Raw genomic sequence first — 13,830 nt, 5'->3', positions numbered from 1 at the left:
AAACTGAGTCGAAATACAGTGTTTAAGAATTGGTCAACAAAATTCGCAAGTATGCCTAGCAATCGCCCAGCTCCATTTCAAACAAATTAAACCGTCAATAGTTTATTAGAAACGTATATAGTGTAGATGGGTTGAAGCCGTCGGACGGAACGACATGTTATCCCAAATCTCTCTGGCCACCTTTGCAGCTGTATTCGTGGCGAGGCTTAAACGGGTTAACAGACATATAATGAGGTAATCCGCAGTGTTTGCATTGTTGGTGAGGTTGCGCTGGATGCTGGCTCAGCATTTATCCCCTTGTGGTATCGACAGAGCATAAAGGAACTGCTGCAGCAAGCCGCTCTCATTCATAGCCGGATTAGTGCAACGTGCAGTGTCTTTTTATTAGGATCTTTCCTCTTCTATTTTCTTTTTTTTTTTTAAACCTGGCTGACCCAAACAACAGAGTTTAAGCTGACCTTCAGGGCAGTGCTGCCCATTGAACCTCCTTTTTAAGTTTTTAGTTAAATGACCGCAGCAAAGATCTCACCTCAGCGTCTTGCCGCTCATTCACTTGAATGAACGAGAATGAATCATGCCTGCAATGATGACTTTGTCCATCTAGTCCAGACTTGAGCAATCTATTTTTAGAATGACAAATTGCTGTGGGGAACCCCTAGAAGTGCAGCTGCCTCCTCTCCTCTCCCTGAATGCAAACATTTAGCTGCAGTCCAGCAGTTTAATAATGAATAAACTCCCCGCTCCTGTCTCAGGTGTCCCTCATTTAGCTGTGCATTGCCATAAAATCAAAAGCTGATCCAACGTTGGCGTGGCTGACGGGATCGTCAACAAAGCCCAGGTCCGCTCAGATTTCACCACCAAAGCTCTTTATCAGGGCTAGCTGTGCACCGGTGCTCCTAAGGATCACTTTAGAAGGACTTTCTGCTGGAGCTGCTATTGATTAGTCATTGGATTCAACCAGTCTGTTTTCACTTTGTGCTTCTTCAACTTCACCTCAGAGTTGGGAGCAAGTTGGAGAAGCACTCCTTTACTTGAGCTAAGACAAATCTGCCAATTCCATTTTGCACATCAAGTATTTTGATCCTACTCAAAGTTCGAAAGTACTTCCCCCTGCCTCGACTCAGTTATTTTATAACGATGCCGCGAATTAAGGCCTTATTTCTAAAAATGTTTTATGTGCTTAAATTGTGTGTCAACAGCTGTTTAATAACAAATGTTCCAATGTAAGTCAAGTTTCTTCCAAGACAGTGGGATGTTAATTTCTTAGAAAATGTCAAATGTTCAGTGGAGAAGATTTGGTTTGAGATTGGTCTGAAAGTGTTTGACACAGTGTTAACATTATCTTACGTGGATTCCTTTCATTTTTCCACAAAAATGTTCCTTGCCAAGCAGCTTAAGCTGAAAATGGCACATCAATTGTTTTCAGTGTTTATTACTGTAAATGGAGTCCCACAGGGCATCACACTGTGTCCAGTTGTCTTTTAATGTTTTTTTTTTTTTATAAATGATTTACCTACTGTGTGTAGTAGGTAAATCTACACACATAAGACAAACAATGTGGTGTCTTATAGCAGAGCTAGCATGCTGGCTCACTGCGTATTGTGTAAAGGTAGGTTGGTTCTTCTTACCTAATCGCAATATATTCAAAGCAGGACATTGCATCGTTGTAGAAATACTTCACTGTCTTTCAAAAAAAAAATGCCAAGCTTAGTGTAATTCAGGAAATTTTAAATATTAGATATTCACTGAATAGAGTCCCTCTCATATTAGTTACTGTATTACAGGTTGCTCTAAAACAACAGCCAGAACTTTAAAGTTTTTGAACTACTGTTAATTAAGCAAAGAACAAACTCATGCTTTCCTGTGCAGACTCTTTGTCTGCACCAATGAAAATTCTCTGACCTCAGGGTAAAGATGGCTTAAAGTAGCTCGACATTACGTTGCTGTTATGTCAACAAGTGGGGAAAATTTTTTTACTTCATTTATCCTACACAAAGAAAACACAACCCAGGACATGTTTTGGCTTTCGTTCTAGTTTTTATATTACAGACCAGTATATTAATTAAATTATCTCCGTTTAGCAGCCTGTCAGAGACTAACTCTAATCTGTTGTTTGGTGAATTGAAGCTAAAGCCTGACGGATCCATATCTGATCGACTGTTTCTGATGTGACATTGAAGCTTATTGGACTGAACAGTCTCAGTTCATTTTTTAATTCAGTCTTTCTCCAGGCTGCATCAAGCTGCTAAAAATAGATAACTTTTAACGGTGCTGCCGGATTCTGGGTTTATTGTCTTTGCCGTATCTTGTCAGTTTGCAGTCTGAGATGTTTGACGGAACAGTTTTATATCCCGAAACTCTGAATAACTGTGTTTTCACACATGGCTTTTTTTTTTTGTCTTGAATCTCTTTCCAGAAACCACAGATATGAAGGTCAGAACCCCATTTGCTTCTGCGTTGTTGTTTTTTTCCTTTTTCTTCCAGCTTCCATTCAGCTTTTACAGTCATTTGAGCGTAACCACAGCAGCTAAAGGTTCCTCTGTTAGCTCTGTTTGCACGTGCTGTCACAGAGACGGGTGGCTGAAACAACACATGGTGAGGGAGAAAAATGAAGTTGGAGCTTCTGTCAGAAGGTGGTTGGGTGGGGGGCGTTTGGAGGGACGGATGAATCAGCAATGAATCAGAGATTTCGAGGCTGGGCCTCCTCTGGTTGCCTGTCTGCGCAGCAGACAGTGTGCCGACTGCCGTATCAGGCAGCTCTGTCTGGTCTCTGCAGGGACCAGACAGAGTTGATTTATCAAATGTGGTTATTCTGTTCTATATAGCATTCGCACCACTTAGATTTCACCTACAATTTATGTTTCTGAAGCAAAATTGTGCAAATTTTATTGAGAATACTGAGACTGTAATTTGCACTCTATGCTTTTATTGCTCTTCCACATCATTTTGATCATCTCTGCCAGGTTTTCGATTTTCTTTGTAAAATATCTCGAGCTCAATCAGATTAGACGGAGAGCGTCTGTAAACGTCAGTTTTAAAGTATTGCAACAGATTGTTCAATAATTTTTTGAGCAGACTTTGAACCATTTTAACGCTTGAATATGCTGGTATCTAAATTATTTCATTGTAGCACTGGCTGTATATTTGGGGGGTTTTTTTTCCTGCTGTAAAGTCAAACCTCATCTAGTGCTATTCAGAAAAATGTATCTACTTTCAGGATCGCCTCGTTTTTAGCTCAGTCCACCGTCCACCTGTTATACCTGCTGGTATATCAATCCATCTCATCAGTTGAAACTCATTATTCATGTTATGTAATCCTAATCCATCACATAGGGTTAGTTAGCCATACACTGAAATCATTGAATGTCCTAAAAATGGCTGACGTCCTTTTAAAGGTATTTCTTGTACTTTAGACTTTCATAAACTCAAAATTTAAGAATCTGTTCGATTATTATCCAGCACATTTTGTTTTATAATTGTTTTCCTTTTATTCTCTTTGGCGCACATACAGGTTCCAGTTAGGAGGTTTAACTTGAGATGACAATTATGTGCATAACTGTTAAATCGCTGGACAAAAAGCCTGATTCAGGAGTTTCATTTACACATTGCCTGCCTACAGTGAAGGCAACACAACAAGACAGATTATTGATGTAAAAGAGCATCCAGAAAAAATACTACCCATCTCCAAAGGTCAATCATTTGTTTTATTGTTTAAATTATATATTGGCAGACACCAATCTTCAAGTTTTGTTGGAATCTGAAGTACTTTTTTTTTTTTGTGGTCACTATTTTTTCTGGATGAACATAGAAGTGCACACTCTTCCCTTAATCGATTTAGTTGAACGACTCTTTGTGACTTCCTTTTATGTAACCGTTTTTTGTTCAAACAAAAAATTGCCCTAAAACCGGTGAGTAGTTGCTGAAACAGAGTTGCATAAAAAAAAACAACAAATGAATGTGATTGGAAGTGTCTGAATGAGAACCAAAATATCTTCTTCTTTACTGACTCGACACACAAGCGGTAATATTTAGTCATTGTTGGTAGAACACTGTGAGCTGGAAATCAATGGCAGCATGATTCAGTGTGAGATGCCTTCTGTCACAAATCCTTCATAAACAGTTAAGGAATAATAATAAGAACAGCCATATTTTCAAGGAGTTTCAGTAACCCCAGGATGCACTGAATCATAAAATATTAGCACTGACAGATTAAACTCTGTCATCGAACATATTTATTGCATATTTTAGTGTATGGAAACAATAGAGTTGACTGGTGTGATTTGCTGCAAGCTTCCCAGTCTGACTCATAGATATTAGCTGATGTGGATCACACTCTCACCTCTAACATAACCCTGCTGCTTTATATCTGCTGCATTAGCAAATCTAGCGTCACTGAGAAGCTAGCAGCATGTTTCTAGCTACTCGTCCCTGAGAGTATTATTACTGTCTGTGGGTAACTAATAATTATACAGATGACAGTGATAGATGTGCTCTTGTTATTAATGTTATTCAGCGATGACTGATGTTTTTCATAAAAGAAAAGGCCTTAATTGGCTGCTGTGCCGTCCTGGGGGAAAGAACTGACTCACTTTTGGCATCGGATCTGTATGAAAACTGTGCCAGGGACTAGCAGCCGCTCGCAGGTTTGTCCAGAGCTGTTGGACGACAGTCCTCCAGAGGTCCGAGCCTGCTGATGGTCACTTACAATGTCCAAAACAGCAAAGGTGGCGCTTTTCATTGAGCCTGAGGATTATTTGGAGGCCATGTTAGCTCTTTTTGTGCTTAACACAACATCATTTGAGAAGTTCTTTGTCATGAGAACAATGTCTGATGCTCTGTCCTTTGGGTTAAACACAAACTACTCGACAGGTTAGACCCCTGTTAGCTAACTGATCAAGAGCCGTCTCTCTATGCTGAGTGAATGGTGATCTACATTCTTTCGGAGTTTGAAGTCAGAGGGTTGGACTGCATTTGTAGTGCTGCATTCATTTATTTTACCAATGATAACAACATACTGTAATTTGAGTAAATAGATAGAGAACTAGCCTGGCCATTGCCTTCCTGTGCTATTCTGCTTGATTCAAATCTCATTTCACAGCACAGTCTGAGCTTCCTCCCCTTCTCTTTGACTCTCTCTATTAAATTTTCTACTGGGCCAATCAACAAACAGAAAGAGAAGTGGTGAACGATGACATCAATTTTTTGCGCTGTTTTAGAGTTGTAGTCTGTTAGCGACTGGGTAAAATTTAAAACCTCAACAGCGCTTACAGGAAGCAATCGTTTCTAAACAACCGATGGTCCAGACAGTCTGTACAAAGCAAAGCGTAGAGTGTTAACATCAACATTAGCATTACATACCATTATTTCCAAATATTGAGTGAGAAGTAAAACCCAAATTAAACTAGGTCTATAGTGAACATTATTACATAGCATAGGTTACGGTAACCAAGTGGTTTGAAAGTGCAGCCATTTCTAGAGATTTTTCTCTTTTTTTCATTTCCTTTTTATTTTGCCCTTTTACCTCGTCAATCGAGATAATGTTTTCCCAAGTTTTGGGGGTCAAAGTAATGTTTTTTTTTTGCAGGGGTGAAGCGTGAGGGGAATATAAGATAACCTTTTCAATTATTTCTGCACATGTGATTTTGATCTTCCCCAGTCCTGCTCAGATTTTGTTTGTAATGTATTTTTTAATTGCTTTGGGAGATTTTTTTTTATTGCCTACTTCATGTTGTCAAACAGCTGTCTGTTGGAAAAATATCATCAACTTATGATTTCATTTAGGGAAAAAAGCTATCCAAACCAACCTGGTCCTCTGTGAAAACGTAACCATGAATCATGGATTAACCAATCATGAATTAACTGGGATTAACCCCATTTTTGCTCCGACTCTAAAAGTAATCAGGCCGCAGGCCAAAGAAGAATCAAGAAATAAGGTGTGATATAAGGAAAATGTGGTTAAAATACAAGAGAAATCCACAGGGAAGTAAATGTGTTTTTACAGCAATGCAAATGAAATATCTTTACTGGAGAAATAGATGAAAAACTGACTGTAAGTAAATGCAACTCACAAAAATCAGTAAGCAATTTTAATGTCCTCAAAGCTTTTCTGTACTTCTGTAAAGAAAGAATATTAGCATATTATCTGAACTCCACAAAGATGGCTACAGTTTGCACATTTGCATCAGAGTAGAAATCCTGTAAAGAAGCATCAAAAAAAGGAAAAGAGAACAAAACCTTGAAGGTTCTTCCTCCAACTTTCCTCCCCAAAAAATCCAGGATTTCAGCAAAAAACCTCCTACAAGTCGGAAGTCATTTTTGAACTTGCCTCGGTACATTATTCATGGCCTAGCTGCTGCCGTTGGCCCGCTCGTGTGCCATGGCCTATTTACTGAAGTGCTCATGAATCCATTAGCCGTGAACAGCGGAAAGCTAAGGCTCATCCATAAGCAGATTCACAGCCACATTTCATTTCATAATATCTTAGACAATGAGAGGGAATAAACAGCAGCTGGACTGTGGCTAATTCATCAATCGGGGGGGATGGGGTGGTGATATTTCTGTCCATAACGACACGAGGAAACACCGGCCGAAAACTGGAGAGTAAATCCTCACAAAGTCAATAACGCAATCAGTGAAAAACAAACATTACGTGACTTGTGTTGCTACTACTACGTCAAGTATATTTGGCGTCAAATACCACTCTTTATTGATGATTTATACTTTGCAAAAGTATTCATGGCCCTTGAAGATATTTTGTCATGTTGAGGCCACAGTGTTCTCGGTCTGGCTGGCTAGTTGGTAGAAGTTAGTCGACTCCATCTGAAGCAGTTCTCAGAAACAGACAACTAAATGTTTGGTCATTCAGAGGAAGGCTTAAACCTTCTAGGGTTTTAGAGTAAAGAGTAAAACAAAAAATGGAGACCAAGCTAGTTTTTCAAACTTTGTGAACCTGCAATTTCTTTTCCCGATCTTTCTGTACGGCAGTGTTTCCAGTCCTCACGCCCCCCCTGCCCTGCATGTTTTAGGTGTTTCCCTTCTGCCACACACCTGGATTGAATATTTTGGTGATTAACAGCCTTCTGCAGCACTTGATGGTCATTTAATCATTTGAATCAGCTGCTTCTGGAATAGAGGCACATCTAAAACATGCAGAGCAGACCTGAGGACTGGAATTGAGAATACAATGCTGTACGGTAAGAACTAATTTAATCAGTTTTTCTTCTTTTTTTTTTTTTTTTTTTAACCAAATAAAGTCTTCCCAATGCATTTGGGAGTACAAAAATGAAAGCTACTATGAAACTGAATCTTAATCTTCCTCTGCAGCCACTAGGTTTTCACCAAGAAGTGACCGCGCCGAAAAGAAAAAAACAAAACCATGTTTTTCAGTCACACCGCATATGCTGTGTTTCCATTGCGCAAAGTGAAATTACAAACATAAAGTTGCAACCAGATGTTACTACTGACTGGACGGATGAAGAAAACGACAGGAAGTGGTAAGAGGACAATGTGGTATGTTTTTTAGTGAATTATAATGTGTGATTTTTATTGCATTTTCTTATTTAATGGTAACGCTGCAATTGCAAAATTTTACTTTTTCAACAATAGAAGCATATCGACAAGGCTTTGTAATAGAAAGGGAGCTGCAGAGAACAGATGAATGCGTGGGCAAAAGAGTGAGCCCCTTATGCCTGCATAATTTTTATTTTCTGGAGATGTGAGGGTTTTTTGTTGTTGTTTTTTTTTTTTTTTACATTATTGCGTGTTATTTGTTTGCTGGGAGATTAGACGCAGGTGCCACATCATGTCAGACCAGACACATCACTGCAGAACGTAACACAGGAAGTCACAGCCGTCACATTCACTCAAAAGGGAGGAGAGGATGTGGGAGTCTCACTGATGCACTCTGCGCTTTACTCCCCCTGCCCTCCTATGCTGGCATCCTTTGGTACCATTTGTGCCATGCTAATTAAGTATTTATTACATCAGGTGGAGCTGGCAGACAGCTGCCACTTGCCTCCCTCTGTTCTCCTCTCTCTCTCTTCTGCCAGGCTTGATCTATTTTTCCACCGACTAACCCAGTTGTCCCGATCGGTCTTTCAATCAGCCTGCTGCGTGCGCTGCCCCACGCGCGACGCTACGGACGTTACATTTTGTTCTCGTGCTCGATTCTGATGCAGCACTGTAACCTAACCTGTTGTTTTTCTTCAAGGGATGCGCCGCGTTCCTAATTATGGGAGCGCGGAACCCAGCCGTGCGTCGCCTCAAGACGAGCAGAGGCAGAGGCAGGAAATCAAACCTCTCGCCAATGGTGACGGGTTTTGCAGCCGCAGTTCGGATTAAGCCGACATTCCCATTGTGCTTCAAAGGGGTAGATAGAGAGCGTGGGCTGGCATTCAGTTGGTCAATAGAGCAGGGGATTACACTGATAGCAGCCTTTCCAGTGAAGCCATTTGCAGGAGGGCAGGATGGTGAGTGAAAAGGTCAACCCTTTTGGCAGGAATCCCCTGTGTCCTTGCTGCAAGCAGCAACGAGAAATGTCCAAAAGGCCAAACTTTGTGAAAATAATCACAAACTAGAGAATGATGGCATGTGTTTTCACTCTTCCCTCGCCAGGGTTACTAATAACTACATATTTATTCAATCAAGAAGTGAAATTGAAAGGGAAAACGATTGGTTTATGGTTTATCTTAACCACGTCAAGCCAAAAGAAACCTGCTACAAAGCCAAGTCTTCTCATTTCCATCGACACAATATTGAATAAGACTCCCAAAACTTCTCATCCAGAGAAACCGCTGTTTGGTTTTGGAAATCCAGTTCTAATTAAGTTCTGGCTGAGTAACTAGTGATTTCCAGGACAATACCTCATACCTCTAATGTAAGTTCTAAGAACTTAGATTTGATGAATGTTCTGGTAATGTGCTTTGTAAGTTCTAGAAAGTACCTGGTAAATACCTAAAGAGCACAGGGTAAGTTCAACAAGATCTCCTGGATCCAGAAGATCATCCGGACAGTTCTGTTGGAGCTCATGGAAATTACCAGATAAGTTCCACGAAAAAAATCACGTAAGTTTGTGCAAAGCCTGGAAAGAATCCGGAAAGTATCCAAAGGAATCACAAGAAGAGGTTTGCTGAAGTTCATGAAAAGCACTCAAAGGGTTCTATAAAAAGAAAGTATGTGGAAAATTCAGCAAACGTATCCAAAACAAAGCAGTAGAAAGAGATCCACAAAGTTCTACCAGGGGTCCTTCATTTCTTTCTTTCGTTCGTTGTTATCTCACCTTGCTTATTTCTTCCATCAAAGTCTAACAGCTCTGTCAAGTTGCATGTTTACTCCTAATGTTTCCACAGAATTGACACCTCTTATCATTGTGCAGCAACATTAGTCTGCACTTCCCACAAGCGTTCATCCAGGGCCAAGTGTTACGTCTACTTCTTGAATGGAAAATTGCAGAGGTGGAATATTCACCCACACATGCGCCGGAGACAAATGCCTAGCCGGGGCTCTTGAGAGTCACAACTAAACTCCCATTTGCATTTGATGGTCTCATTAAACAGCCCATTAGGGAGCCTCGCCATGCGATGGGGAGGATTTCTGCTGTAATTTGCAGTCTGATGGCCGCAGCCGTGCTTTTCTGCACAGCTCTACCAGGTGCCCTTGGAGGCAAGCTGGCGTTTGTTCTAACGAGGTTCCACAGTGTGTGTGTTTCTGAGTATTGATTGGAGTGGGTCGCTATCGTTGAGGTCTGGTGGCGACACAATTGCTGATTCAGTCTAAAACTAGCAAATCTAACTGACCCAACAATGAGCAGTATCATTTGAACGGTCATTTGTTAGTTTCTAATAGTGTCGTACTTATCGTTTCTTTCTAAAGACCAACATTTAGTTTTCTCTAACAATTACATAAGCTGATCAAGATGGAATTTGTCATGATTTTGATTGGCTGCCATTCAATCATGGTATCATAAATGTTTATAGGACCAGTCTTTATACCCTGGTGCTTAATTTTACACACCTATGTTCATCTGAATTCATTGATTTAGAGTGCAGTATTCAGTCTGTACTTAGGACCAGCGTTTGGGCCTCAACACCCAAAGGTTTGTTGGATGCATGAACAACACTGAACATCCCAGAGTGGACGGTGGTGGTGGCACCATCATGGTCTGGAATTATATTTGTTTTGAAGTTATCAAGGAAATCATTATCTTTTTGGTCAATAAAATTATAAGCACTTTGAAATACCAATTAGCTGGAACTCAAAACTCGCAAAAGTAGAGACATTTTAGGATGCTCTACCCAGTCCAGAACCAAGAGAACATCCTGTAGGTCTCCCTAAAAGGCTTTTGGAAATTTGGAGAGCTCCTCCATTGTAGCTGGGGCAAACATTCCCAACTCAAAATGTGTGATGCTAGCCAGACACCTTCCGAAGAAAAATGAAAGTTTTATATTCATCTTCTTGACAGATTTGTTTATCTTGTGCAGTTCAATTGGATTATGTCACATTAATGGTGGAAAAGGCTTTTCTATGATTGACCATTGTCTGTTTTGGTGGCCTCACAAAATCTTATTATTATTTCACAGATGACATAGGAAGAATGTCTGCCAGTCAAACTAGCACTTTTTCATAAATATTAAGGAATTATTATTAAAACAAGCTCCTATGTCTTGCTGAAAAGTTACGTGTAAGTAAATTTTGTCTTATTTCAAGTGTTCTAAGATATTTGCACTAGAAACTAGACCAAAAATACTTGGTAAGATTAGTTGTTTTTCAGTGTACCTGTTTATTGGACTCTCAATTCCTTTCCATATAACACCATCAGCATTGGTTTGTAGATCCAGGTGCTTCACATTTGGAGAAAACATCTCATTAAGCTTTTAAAGCCAAAGCGGTGAGCAGCGAGTGTATTTGGGAGTCGTGCTGGGCAAGCAGGACAAAACTTTACAAAAGAGTGTGTCAGGTGTTTTCAGAACGCCCACACTCTTACGGCGACAAAAAGATAAATTAGAATCTGCTAAGCTGGAAAAAAACACACTTGCTCCCGTTAATTAGTCGGGTCTGTAAATGTTAGAAGAATGTCACAGCTCTCCCTGAGCTGTATCTCTTTCTCTCTCTCTCTCTCGCTCTCCAGGATCCACTGTCACCCTTTTAATGGCAGTTCACTAGAAGCTCTCAAGTCGAGGTATATAAATAACTCTCCTATTGTTTGCACACACAGAGGCGAAGACCCGGCTGTTTGTGAAGGGGAGCGCGCATATCGGATAGTTACCGCCAATGCATTCAGGTTGAAAATTAAACTTTTACAATCTCTCTGCATTATTAATGACGGAGGGAGACCTGCAACTTTGAACATTTTTAACTGCAAGCTTTTTTGCTTTTCAGCTAATGATGCACTAAATAAGAACTAATATGCTGTCCTGTGTCGAGATTAAAGAGCGGAAGCGCCAAGTTGGTATGACGCATCCTTAAAATGACTCTTTCATTACGATTGTATTAAATTCATCTGAAGACTGATGGTTGTTCTTTGATAAAAACCGCCCCGGCTGATATCTAATACTTTTTTAGTACCAACAATATATTGGGTACTCAAAGAGACCCATATTTTGCAAAAACTAAAGATTCCTTCTGTTTTCCTCATATCTTTAACAATTAGGCTTTACAAACCAAAACGGTCCATCTCCATTGCACAATTATTCAGATTATATTTCACAGTTTTATACACTCTGATCTGAATATAACTGGTCCCGATGCACAAATGTTTTCATTTTGTTTTATTTCTGCTTTGTTTTTTCGAAATAGAAAACTATTATCACTATTATTGAAAGAGACAAAGGCCCAAAGTCATATTGGAGAAATAGAACATTTTTATCACAACTGAAGGCAACATGGTTACGTGATTGTGCTCTAAAATGACATGACAAAATGTGTCTGCTTCTTTGTTGTTATTCTAAATTCTGACGTCAGATGTGAATTGGATTTGACGACATTCCTGAAGCAAAGTTTCAGTGTAACTAATTGTGATATAAAATGGGGAAAGTCGTATTGTATGTTGAAACATATTTTGGTTTCCTTTGCACATCTCCATGCTGTACCCTCACATTTCTTGCTTGTGATTTTACCTGGCAGTCGTCTTATGGAGCTCAAGACTATTGCCGTATCGATATAGAGCCGCTCCTCTTGGGGTTTTGACCCACCGTCCTCTGTCTCCTCCTGAGCTCAGCTGACGATGAGTCAGGGAGATCTGCAGTCCTGTTGTCTGACACAGATAGATCGTGGGAAGTATTTCTCCTGAGCGAAAGCGGCCTAAAAGCGGAGCGTTGGGCTGGTGCCAGATATTGCTCAGAGGAAGACTGCTCCCGTCTCATGGATGAATCACTCACAAATTCTCACAGTCTTGCCTTCTGGCTGTGTTTGGGGTCTCGAAAAAGATGTGTGTGTTTTTTTTCTTTTTTTATAGTGTTGTGAGAAATTTCGACAAAATCTCAGGTTAGGAGTCATTTGGCGTAAACAGTGAACAGAGTGCAAGTTTGTACTTTAATCACATTATAAACACAAAGCCTTAAACAGCTTCAATACATTCTCTAAAAAATGGATGGCAAACTAGAGATGCACCGATCCGATATTACTATCTGTATCGGTCCCGATATTGAAAAAGATTCTAGATCGGGTATCGGTGACGATGCGCTCGACCCGTAAGTCAGATCTATTCAGTGAAATTCCTGGTGCTCTGAGTCAGGCTTGATTATTTATTGCACATTATTCTTAGAATTTCTGAAACAAGGGTTGTTGCAGTTTATTTTTTACATATTCGACCAAGGCAGTCAATCTATTGTTTTTCAGTAGAAAAACAATATTTATAAACTTTATTTATGAATAAATAAAGTTTGTTTCTTTATTTATTTTACATTGGCTACTCTACTCCTGGTTGAAGAAATTAAAGTTGCGCTGTTTTTACGGGTTTCACCAAGCTTGTGAAGCTATTGGTGTATTTAGTTGTACTGTACTGGTGCAGAGTTATGAAATAAATTTGTAATTCAATACATAAAAAAAATGTTCTGAGTGAATTCAACTGTTTTTCTATATCGGATCGGTATCAGCTGATAGTAAACCTCAGATGTTTGGTGTCAGAAGTGAAAAAAGTGGATCAGTGTCTCCCTATATGGCAAACCTTAAGACATGGCTGTTCACCGAACCTGACAGGCAAAGATTGCGTCGATCAAAGAAGCAACCAAGAAGCCGGCGGTCACTCTGGAGGAGTTGCAGGAATCTACAGCTCAGGAGAAACAAGAAGAAGGTGGAAAAGTGGAACAGTTCTTTTGGTTAGTTCTCATTTTCTGTCCGGGCTTCAAATTCTTGGTGTTTTAATGAATACACTATTATTAGAAATGAAGAACTATTACATCATTGAACTGTTTCGGGAAATCACTTAATCAAAGCTGTATTCATGTCTTAAATAATTTTTAAATTAACAAATCTTTAATCTTACGGACGTGACTTAGTTTTTCTTATTATTCTAAATGTTTCTTGTAAATTACACGACTTTTAGCTATACATTGAATTATAGCTCATGTATGTTGTTATGCATGTTAATTGTAATTTTTTTCAATCCTTTCCAACAACCCGCTGGAGGACTACAGATGAAAAGTAGCCTCTTTGGCTAAATCTGGCATATTTACATGATGTATTCATGTTGATTAATATCCATGGGTCTCCTTAAGGAAATAAATAAAAGTCACACATTTTAATTTCAAACAAGACGGAAGCGCCATCAGAGTATGTAGAAAAATAAGAAAAAAAGAACTTTAACAGGGCAGTACTCGGGTCAATTCATAAAAA

This window comes from Xiphophorus maculatus, chromosome 17 (genome assembly GCF_002775205.1).
Source record: "Xiphophorus maculatus strain JP 163 A chromosome 17, X_maculatus-5.0-male, whole genome shotgun sequence".
Taxonomy (NCBI): Eukaryota; Metazoa; Chordata; class Actinopteri; order Cyprinodontiformes; family Poeciliidae; genus Xiphophorus; species Xiphophorus maculatus.
Note: the sequence above shows the minus strand (reverse complement) of the source record.